General features: G+C 41.5%; 1 protein-coding gene and 1 long non-coding RNA gene across 4 annotated transcripts in view; both read right to left on the reverse strand.

The window, feature by feature from the left end:
• Positions 1–5,266, reverse strand: part of STX7 (syntaxin 7) — a 31,858-nt gene extending 26,592 nt beyond the window's left edge. Inside the window, exon 1 of one of the 3 annotated variants that reach the window (XM_063390030.1) lies at positions 5,143–5,266. The gene's annotated coding sequence lies outside the window, so the exon portion shown is untranslated. Of the gene's footprint in view, positions 1–4,708; positions 5,069–5,142 lie in introns of those variants that run through there. The other 2 variants (XM_063390028.1, XM_063390029.1) reach the window with 2 other exon arrangements.
• Positions 5,267–8,639: 3,373 nt separating this feature from the next.
• LOC134547738 (uncharacterized) lies at positions 8,640–15,100 on the reverse strand. The gene is made up of 3 exons (XR_010079585.1): positions 15,023–15,100; positions 14,249–14,306; positions 8,640–9,260 (listed from the first exon to the last, which is right to left on the reverse strand). It is a non-coding gene; the product is annotated as an uncharacterized LOC134547738 (long non-coding RNA).
• Between the last annotated feature and the right edge of the window lie 235 nt (positions 15,101–15,335).

A 15,335-nucleotide genomic window follows, 5' to 3' on the forward strand; every position in this document is an offset into this window, starting at 1 on the left:
CTGCCCTGCAGGTGACATCACCTGTGCCCCATGAAAAAGCTGCTGCTACCGTGAAGAGGAACCCTGCCTGATTTCTAAATGGCTGCTTCACTACGATCCCAAATCCTGCTTGGAGTCTTCAGGGCTTGAGGTCTCCCCTGGTAATGAACAACCTGACTGCAGACGAGGCGACAGGGAGTATATTTGCACTCTTCTACTTGCTGCATTGCTGCCCCAGAGTCATGATAGCTGTCTGCAGTGTCGTTCCCTGACTTTGTCTGTACCACATGCAGATTGAAATAATTTTGCCTGAAGTCTGGAGACAGTCAGCCAGCCAGCCAAAATCCCACTTATCTGGGCCAAGGCTGGCATTACAACCCTTGATCTTTTTGGAAACTCCAGGCAACACTTCATTGAATTTGTACTGTAAGACCAAACCCACACAAAATTTAGAGCAAATAAATGGCTCTATACCTTGGTGTATCAACAAAATAAGGAAATCTACCAATTCAGTGAAAAATGCAATCATAGACATAAAATCCAAAGAAACCACCTAAAAACTAGGTGGATAGTTTTGAAAAAGATTGCTCAGAACTGCTGACAGGTTTTTTTTAAAGTTATTACTATTTCTAGATACTTCAGTAGCATGCTAACTACAATGCTACTGACTAAAAAAATTTTAGTTAAATATTATAGTTAATGTTAAAAGTTAAATGTATATTTAACAGTAATGTTAAAATGCTAGGAAGAGATGGCAAAAGACCAAGCTCCTTTGTGTAGAATTAACTGAAATAGTATTTCATAATTGGTTTTTCTTCTTTCGTATATGTATTCACCAAACAGCTGCCTGTAACACTGTTCTCAGGAATGCTTTTACAATCAAGAGATATATACTGACTATTTCATCCAAGTCTTGACAAAAGAAGTTATTGCTTTTCTTTGTCTTGCAAATTTCTACAGCTAACTCTAAGTATCTCTAAAGAAGTTACACTCCACTACACTAAGTACAGATTGTTTAATACATAAGACTTTAGAATTTTTCAACTTTTTACTAGAGCCTAACACAATAGATAGCGAGATGTTCAGATGACAGAGTGCAAAAACCACAGGATATAGTTCAGCTTTTCATCTACACATGTAGACCTCTCTAATTGTTGTCACAATTCTCTTTATAAACTCACATACTTAAAAATTGAGATTTATAGTACATTTGTAGGATAGCCATGTAAACTCACAGCTGGTTTACTCCATTCACATTCTTCTGCTAACCGAGCTATTCCTGAGTATTTCAATAATTCAGAGTGACAGAGTAAGTGACTGGTCTGGGGAACACAGAAAGAGAGGTAAGAGGACAGCTACCAGCTGTCATCACCTCCCAATCCTCACCACAATTCTCCCTCTAGTTCTCACAGTAACACAGGCATCTGAACCAGACGAACACCCTACTTCCACTCACAGCCCCTTCACTTGTTAGCGCTGAGTTACTCAGACTCCTCTGAAAACACAGATAAGCTGAACCCTTGGAAGGTCAAATGCTAATGACCTAGACAAGGTCAGGGTTTCAACCACCAGGAAACAAAACAGGCATGCACCAAGCACTTCCTTCCATCCAGGGTGACAGGAGCATTCATCAAGACCCTGAATTTCCATAGAAATTACCCCTTTTCACTTTCACAGCATTTAACTGCTCTGTCGTGACCTGACGTATTTTGGTACGACTGGCTGCATAACTTACAAAACAGGGAAGTTAAAAGCCTGCTGCAGTTGCAGGAAGTACACTTTGCCTTCAAACTGGAACGCAGCTGCACTTGTGGTAGTCTTCAGTTCCTCTAAAAGTTTCAGTCAGGTGTGAGTTTCTGATTGTACATTTTATCTTCTGCTCAAAATCTCTGCCTCTGAATGGGAGTAAACCTAGTGCCAATTCAACTTGTCAAGCTGCTGCAGAAAGTCCAAGGAACTGAGTCCACAGGCACAAATTAAAGATCAGAACATTTTGTTAACACTAACTGAAGCAGGACCTCACTGTACACTGAGGTTTAAAGAATTCAAAGGACTGAATATATTTTTCATAATTTCTGCATTAGCTAGTTCCTACATCACATGGTCACTCCATACCAAAACAAAAAATGAACCTTAGTATCAACATATTTTCTAGAAAGGTGTTTGTCAGGCATAAGAAAAAAATCCTCTTTTCCATTGGCTATGAATGTAGAGACAGAAAGAAAGAAAGTCTCCACATCTAAGCAGCTCCCAGTATTATTCCTGAAAGCTCCATCAGGACGAAAGGTGACCAGCACTGCATGTCAGATTTCACAGCAGTCACATGAATATTTTGCAGAGTCCAGTCAGTTAATAAGCACCTAATCTATTCTGTATTTTCTCGTTTAGATATTTGAAGAATCCTCCTGCTCCCAGAAATCTAGCCCAAATACATTAGGATAAGAACCCTTTAGCAATAGTTTTACTGTTTAAGCAATATTATAGCATTAGGACCTAGAAATGTTTACATGGACCCTTAACTTTCAGAAAGCAAAAAGTATATACTGCATTCCATAGAACACTTGAAAATTTAAATCTGATCTGAAATTTAAATCTGATTTTCTGCCTTTAAGTATCCAGAAATAAGTCATGCGGCTTTCCTTACGGGATTTTTTTTCCTAAATAAAGGTCATAATAACAAAGCTTCTTCTAAACAATATGTGGCTTCCTGTATAAACTACCCCTCCCAAAAAAAAAAGAAGCGCAAAATTCTTCAAGCAGGGTGAAAACACAGACAAAAGCAATGAACTGCTGAAAAACTTAGGGAAAAAATTCAGCAAGTCACAATGTTAGCTACAGAAAAGATAAGGACTTCCTACTACAGCACCTGAGGGATTCTCATAACTGATCATAGCAACTGACTTAGTAAGATAGAGGTGAGCATTAAATCTGTCATTATTTTTGCTAAGGGACAAAAGAGGTCTAATTTTTTCATGGACTTAAGTCTTTTTTTTCTTTAAACTTAAGCTAAAACATTTAGAGACTGATACTACATTTCCCACTTTCTCCTTTTACAGATCCTAATGTGCTGAAATCCTGGTCCACAGACAGGCTGCAGGCCCCCATAATAAAAACCAACTGTGGAGCATAACAAATATGCAAACAAAGTAGCAGTAAAAGTAAATTCTCCTAGCCTTCTTAAAAGAAAAGTTTCCAGATTTTTTTTCATCCTCTAGTTTCAGGTAGAAGTCAAACTTAAATCCATTATGGTAGGAAAAAGCAAAGTTTTTTTAAAACTGCATCAACACTAACAGAAGAGATGTCAAAAGGTAACTTCCTATGTACTCTGCACAATTCTCTTAGCCTTGCCATGTTACTGATGCTGAAATCTACAAAAACCAAGCTTGCATCATCTAACAGCTCTGTATTTGGGTTTTTTTAAAATAATTATTAGATTGTGCCACTAGTCAGTGTTTTAGTCATTTTTTCCTAAAAATGATTCTGTTGAACAAAGATGCAATCTAAAGCAGTGACATTTAAACTGCTCAGCATGAAAAACTAAATTATAGAAGCCTGAAATTCTATTAGGCCTAATGCATCACCAACGCTTAGCATATATGGATAAAAATTAACATGCTTGTAATTGTCTGATTCATCCACACTGATATTTATGATGAACGAGGTGAAGGAAGCACATAGCTTTCACAAGCCTATGAGAACATATTTGTGCTTGGCAGAATGCCTTAAGTAAGAGAATTATGTTTCCTAGGAGCGCACAAGGCATTTAAAGGTTTTACAATGAAGCAAGGAATTGGAAAATGAACACTGAGGACTGGAACTATGGGGAAAGAGAGGGAATGGGAAGTCTGGAAATGGACCTGAGATGACCATTTCAAACTGCTCAGTTTCTTGGGCAGCTGGTAGGCAAACAACATCTCCTGGAAAAAAGAAGATGGATGAGAAGCCTGATATATCTGGTGTGCTGTTTGTCCTCACCCAATTCTCCCTCAGGATAGCTTGTTCACATTGAACCAAGTGCTCAGATCAAGCGCACCGAGGGAGAAGTTATCTTTGCTCAGAATCTGATTTCAACGCATGGCGAGTCTCTCTGAGGCCTACCAGGGTGCTAATGACTACCTACAGTTCATCTTCTCCTCTCTCAAGAGTTTCACTTCACTTCACCCACCAAGTGCTACCTCATACTCTTCCCAAGACTACAAAAGGCGTCTTCATGAAGCAAACACAGACACAGGTTATATCTACACCACCATTTAGCACCACTTTCTTCTAATTTTGACATGGTTTAACTTTTTTTTGGTCCCCTTTTCCTTCTTTTCCATTAAGAGCAACTGCACAATCCCCAGGCTCCAAGCAGAAGGGCTGCACTGCCGGCAAAGCTCAAGCCTGTGTAATGACCCGTCAGGAGGGCTCCACTCGCCCTGCTGGCACAGCCCTCGCCTTGGAAGGGCTCGTGGAGGGGATCGCAGCTCAGCAGCACATTGCTTCTGGCCAAGCACCCTGAGATTTTATCACCGGGGTTCTTCAACTAAGATGCAGTGCCCTGCACTGCATGCAAAGCAGAGTGAAACCTTCCGCTGAATTGCTGAGTTCGAAGAGGCGCCCATTCCTGATGCGGCGGCGAGTGATTCACCAGGAAAACAGCGATAACGCCGCCCGGCGCGCCAGGCCCGGGCTCACTATTTACATCGGCCACTTTTATAATGTCCCCTCCTCCCGCTGACATGCTCACCTCGGGCCTGGAACAGCAAGGGGAGCATTTTCACAAGGCGGGGGTGCCCGTCCTACCCCACAGTTCCACACCAGCTGCTATAAAACACCCGCTGCAGGCCCCGACCCTCCCCCGAGAGCATCGCCAAGCCCAAAGCCCTGGTACCGTGGGTGTCACAGGGAAGGGCGCGGGGCAAGGAGCCGGTGCTGACACGACCGACCGCGCTCCCCTTGGGGCCCGGCCCGGCCACCCCCGCCTCGCCCACAGCCGCTCCGCTCGCCCCACGGCCGGGCACGGGGGTGCGGCCCCGGCCCCAGCGAGGCCCTCCCCGCCGCCCTCCGGCAGGCTCCCCGCGCCTGGCAGCCCCTTCCCGGCTGGCCGGACGCCGCCCTGGTCCCCCCTGCCCGCGGCGAGCGGCACCCCCGGCGCCCCAGCGGAGCTCCCGCCGCTCTTACCCGGCCGCGGCGAACCCGCTCCCGGGGGTGCGGCGGGGGGCGGTGGCGTGCGGGGCGTGGAGGGGCGGGCCGGGGCCAGGCCGGGCCGGGCCGCCCCGCCGTGACGGGGGAGGAGGGCGGAGGCGCGGCCCCGCCCGGGCGGCTGCGAGCGCGGGGCCGGGCGGGCCCTGACGGGCGGCGCCGCCCGGGCCTGCGGGGGGGGTGCTGCTGGCGGGCCCGGGAGCTGCCGAGGGGAACACCGGCAGCCGCAGCCTTGTGCGAATGGAAAAAGTGAGGGTGAAGGGTGCGGAGAGCGGCATTTAGGGGAAAAATGCTGTTGCATCAGGAAGGAAGGGAAGACACGGAGAAGGATACTATATTACAGTGAAAAATATGACGTTACTATGTTAATAACCTGCTTTGCGACCTGCCCTGCCTTCAGCTTGGGTCATTTCTTTTCTAAGGGGGAATGGACAATTCAAAGAGAGTGAGTGGGAAATCGTAGGTCTCTTTAAAGGTGCCTTTGAATGCACAGATACACAATATACAGCTGGGAGAGGGGGCAGGCGATGGCAGGAGCACGAACAGTGAAGGATGCATTCACACGGCGGCAGGTACCGGGCCCGGGAGGACAAGGAGGGTGCCGAAGCCCCAGCGCCGGGGCTCCTCCGGGCCCAGCTACCCGAGAAGTGACCTCCAGGCTCCTGCGCAGCATTTGAGGCATTTCTCCGTCTTCCCCACTTCTGCAAAGGGACAATGACAGGGCCAAACGCTCCCCAGAGCCCCGGGGTCGAGCTGCTTCGCCTGCAGGATACGCCCGTATGCATTAAATAGCACAGAGCAAACATCCCGCAGCATCCAAATGCTGGGAACGCCGCCTCCTCCACACAGCCCAGCCGCGCCTGAAGAAGAGCTGCAGAAACTGGGAAGCACACATTCAATCCTGCTTCATCATAGAGCTTGGCCCTTGCTAAGATTTAGAAATAGCTAAAGCAGGGGAAAACTTACTAGGCATCCTAACCTAACAATAACAGAGAAGTCTAATAAACTGCAAACACAACGGAGTGTTAAGTTAAAGGCCTGAAATAGGCAAGACTACCCATTACCTTACACGGGTAGTTTTTGCTGGGTCTCAAAGCATGTTGAGAGACTTATATGCCGATGTAAAGTTTCTGCCTTAGTTGATGGTTGGAAGTGTCATTTTCTCACTTTCACGAATTGAAGTTACTAAGGAAAAAAGCCATTCTGATAGCCCTTTTTGCTGCAGGAATGCTGTATACATGGTCAATCTATTTTTACCAGGCTATTTTTATTGGTGACTATTTTAGCATTGCTGCAGGTGTTTTCCCCACGAGCCCGCTAGATGGTGCACTAATGAGAGTATAATGCATATCCCTTCGAAATTAAGGGCCTGCCTTGATTATTTCTGTGTCATATAAACGCCATTGATTGACCTAGTCACTCCTGCTTTATAAAACTTCAGCAGAGATCACTCAGTTTTCCTCCAGAAAACAGTATATCTTTTACTATATGATTTCAAAAGTGTATTTCCCCTTAAAAGTGACCCTTCATCAGTGAGAATACTTTTCCTGCAGATCATCACTTGCGTACTTTTTGTTTAGGCTTGGAGGTAAGACCCAGTCATTGGTGATCATTCTTATTCTACAGAAACAAGGAATCCAAATGCTTTCCTAGTGAAGCTGTCTGCTTTATGAAGAAAATCCTGCTCCTCACTGCTTTTAGCTCACTTATCATAAGCATCCACCTTTTACTGTTAAATATCTCAAAGTCATATGATTATTTAAAGTAATCAGTTGAAGAATAATGTAAAAACCTGAGAGGGGAAAAATGGATTATAAAATAAGTTTTTCAATGAAATGTCTGTACTATAAAATTACCTAAATAGCCTTTGTAATAGAATCATAAAATAATTATGAATGTAAAATTACTAGACTATTGATCATATTTATTAATCAGGACTGCCAAGAGCATTGTATGCCCTTGGAATCTTTTTGGTAATTCCCATAGAAAAGCCATTGATTGGGAAAACATGAGCTGTTTCACCCTTTTAAATAAAACAGGAAGATTCCTTCAGTTTCCTATTCTAGCAATGGTGCACGGACAGGGATTGTAAAGAAGCCATGTCTAAGTGTTATCGGAGATGCTGATGCATTTGTGTCTCTAAAGGCATTTCATAGGCTCCTCTCTGCAGCTCTCACACCAGCATTACCTGGGGATTGAGTTAAGAATCACCATTCACCTACCTTTCCTGTGTCTTGTGGAACATAATCAGATTTCAAATGATTGAATTAAATGGAGAAAGCTCTGGGCAAAGAAAAGGGGAAATGTTGAGCCCCTGCTATGCACAGTCACTGTGTACTATGGAGGATGCTCTGGATATTTACTGACTGGAGGTCAGAGTGTTTGCCATTTATATTCTTGTCATGTGTGTCAGCACATGTGTCATGTGAAGTGAAAGGATGTCTTGCTTGGGGATACATGCCCAGTAGGGTGTATAACATCTGAAAGAGATGGAAGTTAAGCAACACACCAGCATAGTGTATTTTTGAAAAAAACCACACCTTCCTCCCAGCCCAATATCCAAATCAGAACCCAGCTTCCTGACTGTATTTCTGCCTCTCACCTCCTGCTCCTGCCCTGGCCCCTAATGAGCAGACACATGGGCCTGGAAGCATGGGCAGCACAAGCTCTGGGGATGCAGAAATGAGGCACTCATTTCCATGCAGCTCCCTGGGCTGGCACAGCAGCCCCACCGTGGCCTCATGTTCCTGAGGAGCGTCCTCTTTCCAGGGCATGAGCAGTGCGTAAGCCGTGCTTTAAGTAATTTACTCTATGGGCCGATTTCCTTCTCTGCTATCACATCTCATTTGCCCACCTCTAGCTTTGCATAGGAAGAGTAGTGTTTTCAGTATTTGTCAGAGTCTGGCAGAGCTTCCCAGACAGTTATTAGTGATGCATTCCACCATCAGCAACAATTCCTGTTATTATCGTTGTCATCTCTGTTTGCTAATTTAATCAAAAGATCCAATCCAGAACCTGAAATGAGATTAGGTTCCTATTATAGCCAGTCCTTTACATAATTATGATGGATGATGGTTTCCAGCTTGAACAAAATTATGGGTTAATTATACTGCAGAATGACCTGTAAAACCTCTTTATTAAAAAAAAAGCACTGACCATTTGCACATTATTTAAGCTGGCACTTGCTCTCCAGCAACAGTAATTAACATACTAGCTCATTTTATATAAACAGAGAATTCTATCACTGATAGCGATTATGTTTCCTAAAAAAAAATGAAAAATTTCACTAACAACGTATTTTTAAATCTTTCTTTACCTAACAGTTTAATTTTCAAAGACATGTTTTACTTTCATCTGCAGTAGTGAAATGAGCTGACATTATCTCAAAGCCCAATGTTTAATTAAGTAGTACCTGAAAATTTTTTTAACTTCAGACATTTTGAAATAATAAGCATTTATAAAAGTCATAAAATGAAACAGCATTACTTTGTTCAGATCTAGAAATACAAACCTACAGAAGAAAAATAATAAAAATTAAAGAATCTATGGACTGTAACTAGCTCTGATAGAATCCAATAAGTCTTCATTTGGAAAATGAGGTTATTGTTAAGGAATCAATATTCATTATACAGCTCATCATGATCTTTGTCCTTTTCCTTTTCAATTCATAATTACCTTGATTGCTTTCTGGAACTATGCAAAATAAAAGAAGAAACTCACACAAAAGGATCCTGACAGAATTTGTCTAGGTAAACCAAATAGACATCAAAAGTAAGGGGACACAGGGCAGAGCTATAAAGGTGAGGAAAATGTTGTTTAATATTTCCAAAATGCAGTGTCAGAAAATCAGAAAATCTTGAATACTCCCAGAATTGTAGCAGTATTTCCTCCTCACTTACCTGCTCTGCCATTGCTACTGTACACATCAGTACTCTGGGCTCTGCTTTTCCCTTTCTTTTCATCATTCCAGCCTGCAGTTTAGCAAAAAAGGTGGTCTAGCAACCATCACAAGACGTTATGGCACAAATCTCACATAGCAGCAGAGATGGTGGTCGCCCACAGAAGGATGGAAGCTCATCCACTTCCACAGAAGAAACCTGTAAAAGCAGATTATGCAAAGGGACTTAAAAAAAAAAAAGTGACTAATTGACTGCATTCATAGCATATACTCTCTGTAATCTGTTGAGATCTGGTAGAAAATATCTCAAAAAATCATTAGCAACTTGGTGGACATTCCCTTTCTCTATAGCCTTGGCTGCAGTGAGTTCGGAGCAAAAGGTGTCTATGTAAGTTAAAAAAGGTGTCAATGTTGTTAAGTTGCCCCTAGGACATGACTCAGTTTGAGGCTTTCACATTTCTGCACAGCTGGATGTCAAAACTTCTGTTATGTGCCTTGCTTAAGCCTGATGCCCCACAGAGAAGCACCTACTGCCACTTTAGGTGCCCAGATGTGTCTCACCTGGCTCTCAGCTTCTGTGTAGGTATCTCAGGTTCCCTATTACACCTTAGGTGGTGTTTGGCAAATGATTCATATTTTCTGAATAGCCACTGACCACTACAGCTGGAATTTAAACAGCCATTCCAACTGTAGCTATAATTAGGACTTAGACACTTACCAGAATTATAAATGCCTACTTATAAATTTAAGTCTTGATCTCAAAACTCCTCCCAGAGTCTAGATCTTTCAGTGTCTACCACGGCTTTCCTGTGTATTTCTGTGGTTATTTGGTACCAGAATTTTTATAAGAATTCTGTTCTGCCCTTCACTCTTCAGCTGATCCTGTGGGTTTGGTAACCTTATCACAGAAAATCTGCAACCGCATGCACTATGGGACAGGTTTTTACCTTCGGTGCAGCATGAATAGACAGAGGAATAGTAGAAGCAGCTTTGACTTCTATTCCAAGAAACAATGAATATTAACTTACTAAAATTAGGGGACATCAGACACATGGAAAATGAAGAAAGATTAAATTACATTCCAAGCACAAGGCTTTCTATAAGTTGCAGTTTAAAACCACCAAATTTTATGATCACTCCCTATTCAGGGAATCCCAAAAATATCACATAGGCCCTCTTTCTTGTCTCCTTCCTCCAGGTATTTGCTCTAATTTCAAATTTGAACACCAATATTTTTTCTCTAACCAGAGCCTTAACCTAATGGACAAAACCAAAAAGGATTTGAAATAAATAGATGTCAGAACAGATGACATCATCTCAAAGTTGTAACTAATTTTGACTAGGAAATGAAAAATTTGTGAAATGTTTTTGGCATTCAAAAAAAAAAAAAAAAAAAAAAAAGATAAAACAGAGGGGAAGGAGTTTTACCATTTATCTTATTGCACATATTAAAATATATAGCAGCTACAGCAATTACTGTATTGCATTGGTGACCTACAGAATATCTACTGTCCCATTCTTTTCTCTATTTCTTACAAGTAGGGCCTGGTTTAATTGCCTGCTGCATGTTATGAAAAACTTCCCACTTTTCAACAGGCTATCAGGCATCTGCTTGTCTCTTGCTGTTAGCTGCATGCTTCCTACAGCTGTTTTTTCTTCTAGTGTTTGTATTTTTTTCCCTCTCTTCTCATCTGATTATGGAAAAAGAGACCAGTTCACAAATAAGAGAAGAGTCAAATAATGACAATTTACATCTTTCTAGTTTGGAACAAGAAAATATTTTTATCACATATTAACTTACAATGTTAAGAATGCTATCACAAAATTTTAAAATGCCAATCATAATGTTCCTTCTCGTTACCCTTCCTTCTTCAGACAAAATTGCTGGGTACAGTCTCAAGCAGAACTTTTATTGAATGTGCTATGCACCCCAGAAATCCACAGGAAAACCTCATAAAAATAGGATAGGTATGCTATCTGATGTCGTTCAATCTGCAGTGAAGTCATGCATAGCCAATATCTTTTTTTTTTAAACTGCCGCACATAACCTCTAAGATCTAAATACCTCTAAGTAACCTCTGAGTCTGAGTTCCTTAAAATAGAACAAGACAATTTCAGAGGATTATTGGTTTTCTAAAAGGGCCATCATCTGTGCCCCTTTGCTGTGAATTTTTTTCCTCACAGCTACCAAAAGAGCCAATCTGTGATCTTTAAATAGAATGTAACAGTTTGAGAAGGCTATGGGTTTACTAAAATGACCTATACAGAGCTAGAACACTCATATCTCAAATCTTCCATCACGTGTATTACAGCCCGTAGTGCTGGCTTTTGCCCTCCCTTAGTAGTGAGCAGTGACCACTTCTGAAAAAGTTGGTTCAGTGTTTTATCATTAGTGCAGAGTGATGGGAATGTTTGTAGAGTAAATACTCTCCCAGTTCCTTTTAAGATCCTGCTAGGTGTAGCACACCCCACTTCCTAGACAGGGGGTCTCCATAGGATAAGGTATGTGATTTCTCTGCATATTTCTTGCACAAATGTAAAGATCTGACCTTAAGCTTTGTAGCTGGAAAATTCTAGTCTAAAGCACTTGCAATAAATTCCTCCACCTGCTGTATCCTATTTCTATGTAACTTCTGCTTTTATGTTTTCCTGTTTTTAATTATATTGATCTGTTTTCTATCTATTCAACTGCCCAGGTAGGACACACCTATATGATCAGCTTTAGAAGCAGTACCTCTGTAATTTAACCATTGCAACTTAAACCATGTTAAAAGTGAATATGTAGAGAAAAGAAATCACTGCCTTCTCCAACTGTAGCATCTTTGTCCAAATTAGTCAGTTCAAGAACTAGAGAAGGATTAACAAAAGAATAATTCAGTTCAGAAAGTCAATAAAAAGAAGAAATTCAGATATTTTGTCTCATATCTTTGAAATTAACAACTCGTATATTTACTTATATATTACTAGGATTGTCTTAATACAAAAGAAAATGTTCTTTCTTTCAACTTACTCATCTTGTTATCCTTTGTCTCTTTTATGAATAATTTGCAGCTATTATTCTCATAATAAAGTGAAAAATACCAGTGTTTCATCATATTAAAAACATTCTATTTCACAACTTTTTCCTGTCCAAACTTTTTTCCGATTTTGATCCCAAAGTACAATACTTAGTGATTATTGGTGAAGTAGAGGAATTGCAAAATACTGACAGAAAATGTCTAAATACATGTAGAAAAGAGTTGAATAGTTGAATGTGAAAGTCTTTGGGTCAATTGTACCTTGCAGAACAATTCATTAATAAGAGCTGTTAAAAGTAATCCCTAAACTGCACAAGAGTTCTGCAGCTGCAACCAGAGTTCCCAATTCTCTTTGCTGTTGCTTGCAGTGAGCAAAACACAAGTCAGCAGGGAATAGCATAACCAAAACAACCAAGGTATTAACAGGACTTGTTAATTCACATTTCAAAAGAAAAATTAGAACCTTAGGCTATTTTAAGCTGATAGAAAAGGAAGGAAAAGGGAAGGCAAGGTGGTGTGCTTCACAGCACCAGCAGAACAAAATAAATGAAGAATTAATGCACTGAAATGCAAGCCACCAAGAAGTCCAGCCTGTGGAAAGAACCAAAAGGCCTTCAACCACCTGGATATGGCCCATGCTAAGCTGTCTCCTCACACTGAGCAATATTTTAGTGGTAGAAAAAGGGCTAAGGTGGCTGAGCTGGCCTGGGCAAAGGATAGGAGAGAGCAAGACCAGTTGTGGCAGACCTCCCTACTCCCCATATTCTGCTGGTTCCAGGCACCTGTGCAGCCCTGACCTGCAGCCAGGTCCCAGGGTGTGCAGATACCACTCACTCCCTGCAATTTCCACCAAAGGAAGCAGAAATGGCAATGTAATTGCCTGCAATTCCTTCCTTGCATGTCCAGTGGTGAATCTCCAGAACTAGAGGTGATGTTCTGGTCCAGGGCTGCTCCACAGACTTTAAACATAATTTTCAAACTCTGTAGAAACACATTTTCTTCCTCTTGAATGGACCATGTTGCACTGCTGGTCGCATTGCTTGAATGAGTTATTGATTTCTGCTAAATTGTCAGAATGAGAAATGAAAAAATAAAAATCACTATCACTATTATTATGGGCTGATTAAAAAAAAAAAAAGCCCATAATATCAGCAAAACCAAATGATCCAGAGTGTCTTGCATCGCCAAACAGGGTCATCTTCCTTCTGCACCCTCACACTAAAATAGCTGCATAGCAGCACCCAGCCATCACTATGGTGTCCTGTCTGTGTGAGAGGGGTGCAGTGCAGTAACTGGAGAGAGAGAGCTGAAGCTTTGCTCATTCAACCTTTGACAAATATGATAAGGTTTTTATTTATATTTCATTTATTCCATTTTTGAAATTCTAATTTTTAGTCTCTCTGAGGGAATGTACCCACCTTCCTAAATGATAACTTATTTTCATAAGGGATGCAATGTAGCACATGGAAAGGCAGGCAGTTTTTCCAAAAGTAGACCATCATACCATAAATCAACCCACATTTAAAATATTTTTCAGCTACAGAATGAAAAATTACATGTATAAGAGCAGGCTGAGATTGGTTTACCATGTCTGCAGTCCTGTGAGAATGTAAAGATGATGAGAGTGTTTTCATCTGGAAAAGGTTTTGGCTCCATTCTTATCCCCTAGCTCATTTGGAAAGATTGCTGTAACTAGGGCATTAATTTTCAGATAATATCTAATAACTACATCCTGTGATTTAAGCACGAGTGCTTCCACTGACTCATGGACACAATGGTTCTTCAGTGTCTTGGCCATGTAACTTGTGACTGCGTACACACAGCAGAGACTCTGGGTAATGTATACTGTACATGTTTCAGTGTGCTGAGTCATTTCGTAGAATCTGGCATAACATTTCTTAGGTTATTGTATTATCTTCATGTACATAAGTCCAGTCATAGGTTACCTGTTACTGTATGTGACAGTAAATGCAAATACTGAAGAGATAAAGGAGCTTATATAAATATTCACAAAGTTTTCTGAACGGAATTCCAGCACTTACTAATTAATCTATAAAGAAAAGAACAGGAAGGCAGTAGAGTACACTGAAAATGGCAGTCTGAGTACTACAACTGCAATGACTGTTTTCAAAGTGTTTTTTAATCAAATGATAAAGCACAAATTACAGACCTGCAGGCAGAGCTGAAATAATCCATCCAGGAGGTGTCATTGCACAAGTCCTCAGGTGCTAAGAAGTTAGCAAAAATATCAGCTACTGGAGAAAGGTGGTCAAGAACAACAACAACAACAACCCAACCAATGAAACAACAACAGCAAAAAAGCCAAACCAAAACTATACAAACCAGCTAGTATTTAACTCTGATAAAATCGAGCTAAAGGTGAACAAGAATAAAACTGAAAACTGTCTAAGAAAACTACTTCTTTCACAGGGATGGTGGTTTTGGTGATCTAAGGAAATGGGTGAAAGCTGGGATAGTTAGAGAGAGAGAACTCCAATAGGAAGGTGAGGTGCTACACACAACCACATCACAAGACAGGGTGCACGGTTTGTAGGAGGGAGCCCCAAGGTACTGGCATGATTTCATGGAGCTGGCTGTGCTGTGTGCCATAGCATGACACTGGGGAAATGTCAGATTTGACCATGGAGCAGAGCAGAGACTTGTTGGGAGAGTGGATTTCTGGAGATGATGGATGGAAGCACTCACAGACATATTTCCCACCATTTTTGACAGGATGGTTCCACACCTGTATGTGCACATAGTACAGGGGCAAAGCCCACGCTTTGCATTTCTAGGCTCTGAAATCTTAAAATCAGACCAATACAACACCAGCTGTGAGCTCCAGAGTCTGGATGAAGTCATGATTTGGTATCTAGAGGTGTTCAACAAAGTGTTGCAACACAGTAAGTCCTGAGGAAGAAAACCAGATTAAAAAATTACTTACACATTGAAGAAAAAGTTGGGGAAAGTTTTCTAGGGAAAAGGATGTCCTTTAGTACTCAATCCCTTCTTTGAGTCTTTTTTCTTCATCCTGTATTTTGGTAGAAATAAGTAATTAAAAATAAAAGTAAAAACATTCCTCCTTTTTTAAAGGAAAAACTGGAATGTTCTTGGTTTACATACAGCTAAAAAGATTCATGGGTGGTTTTCGAAAAACTGCACATCCTTTTTAATGTCAGTGTTTGCTGTAATGCTTCATCAATTCTCTGTTGCTGCTGCAGCCATGAAGGCTGACACACAACACTTCCGGAAGGAAG

The sequence above is a fragment of the Prinia subflava genome, chromosome 2 (assembly GCF_021018805.1).
Source record: "Prinia subflava isolate CZ2003 ecotype Zambia chromosome 2, Cam_Psub_1.2, whole genome shotgun sequence".
Taxonomy (NCBI): Eukaryota; Metazoa; Chordata; class Aves; order Passeriformes; family Cisticolidae; genus Prinia; species Prinia subflava.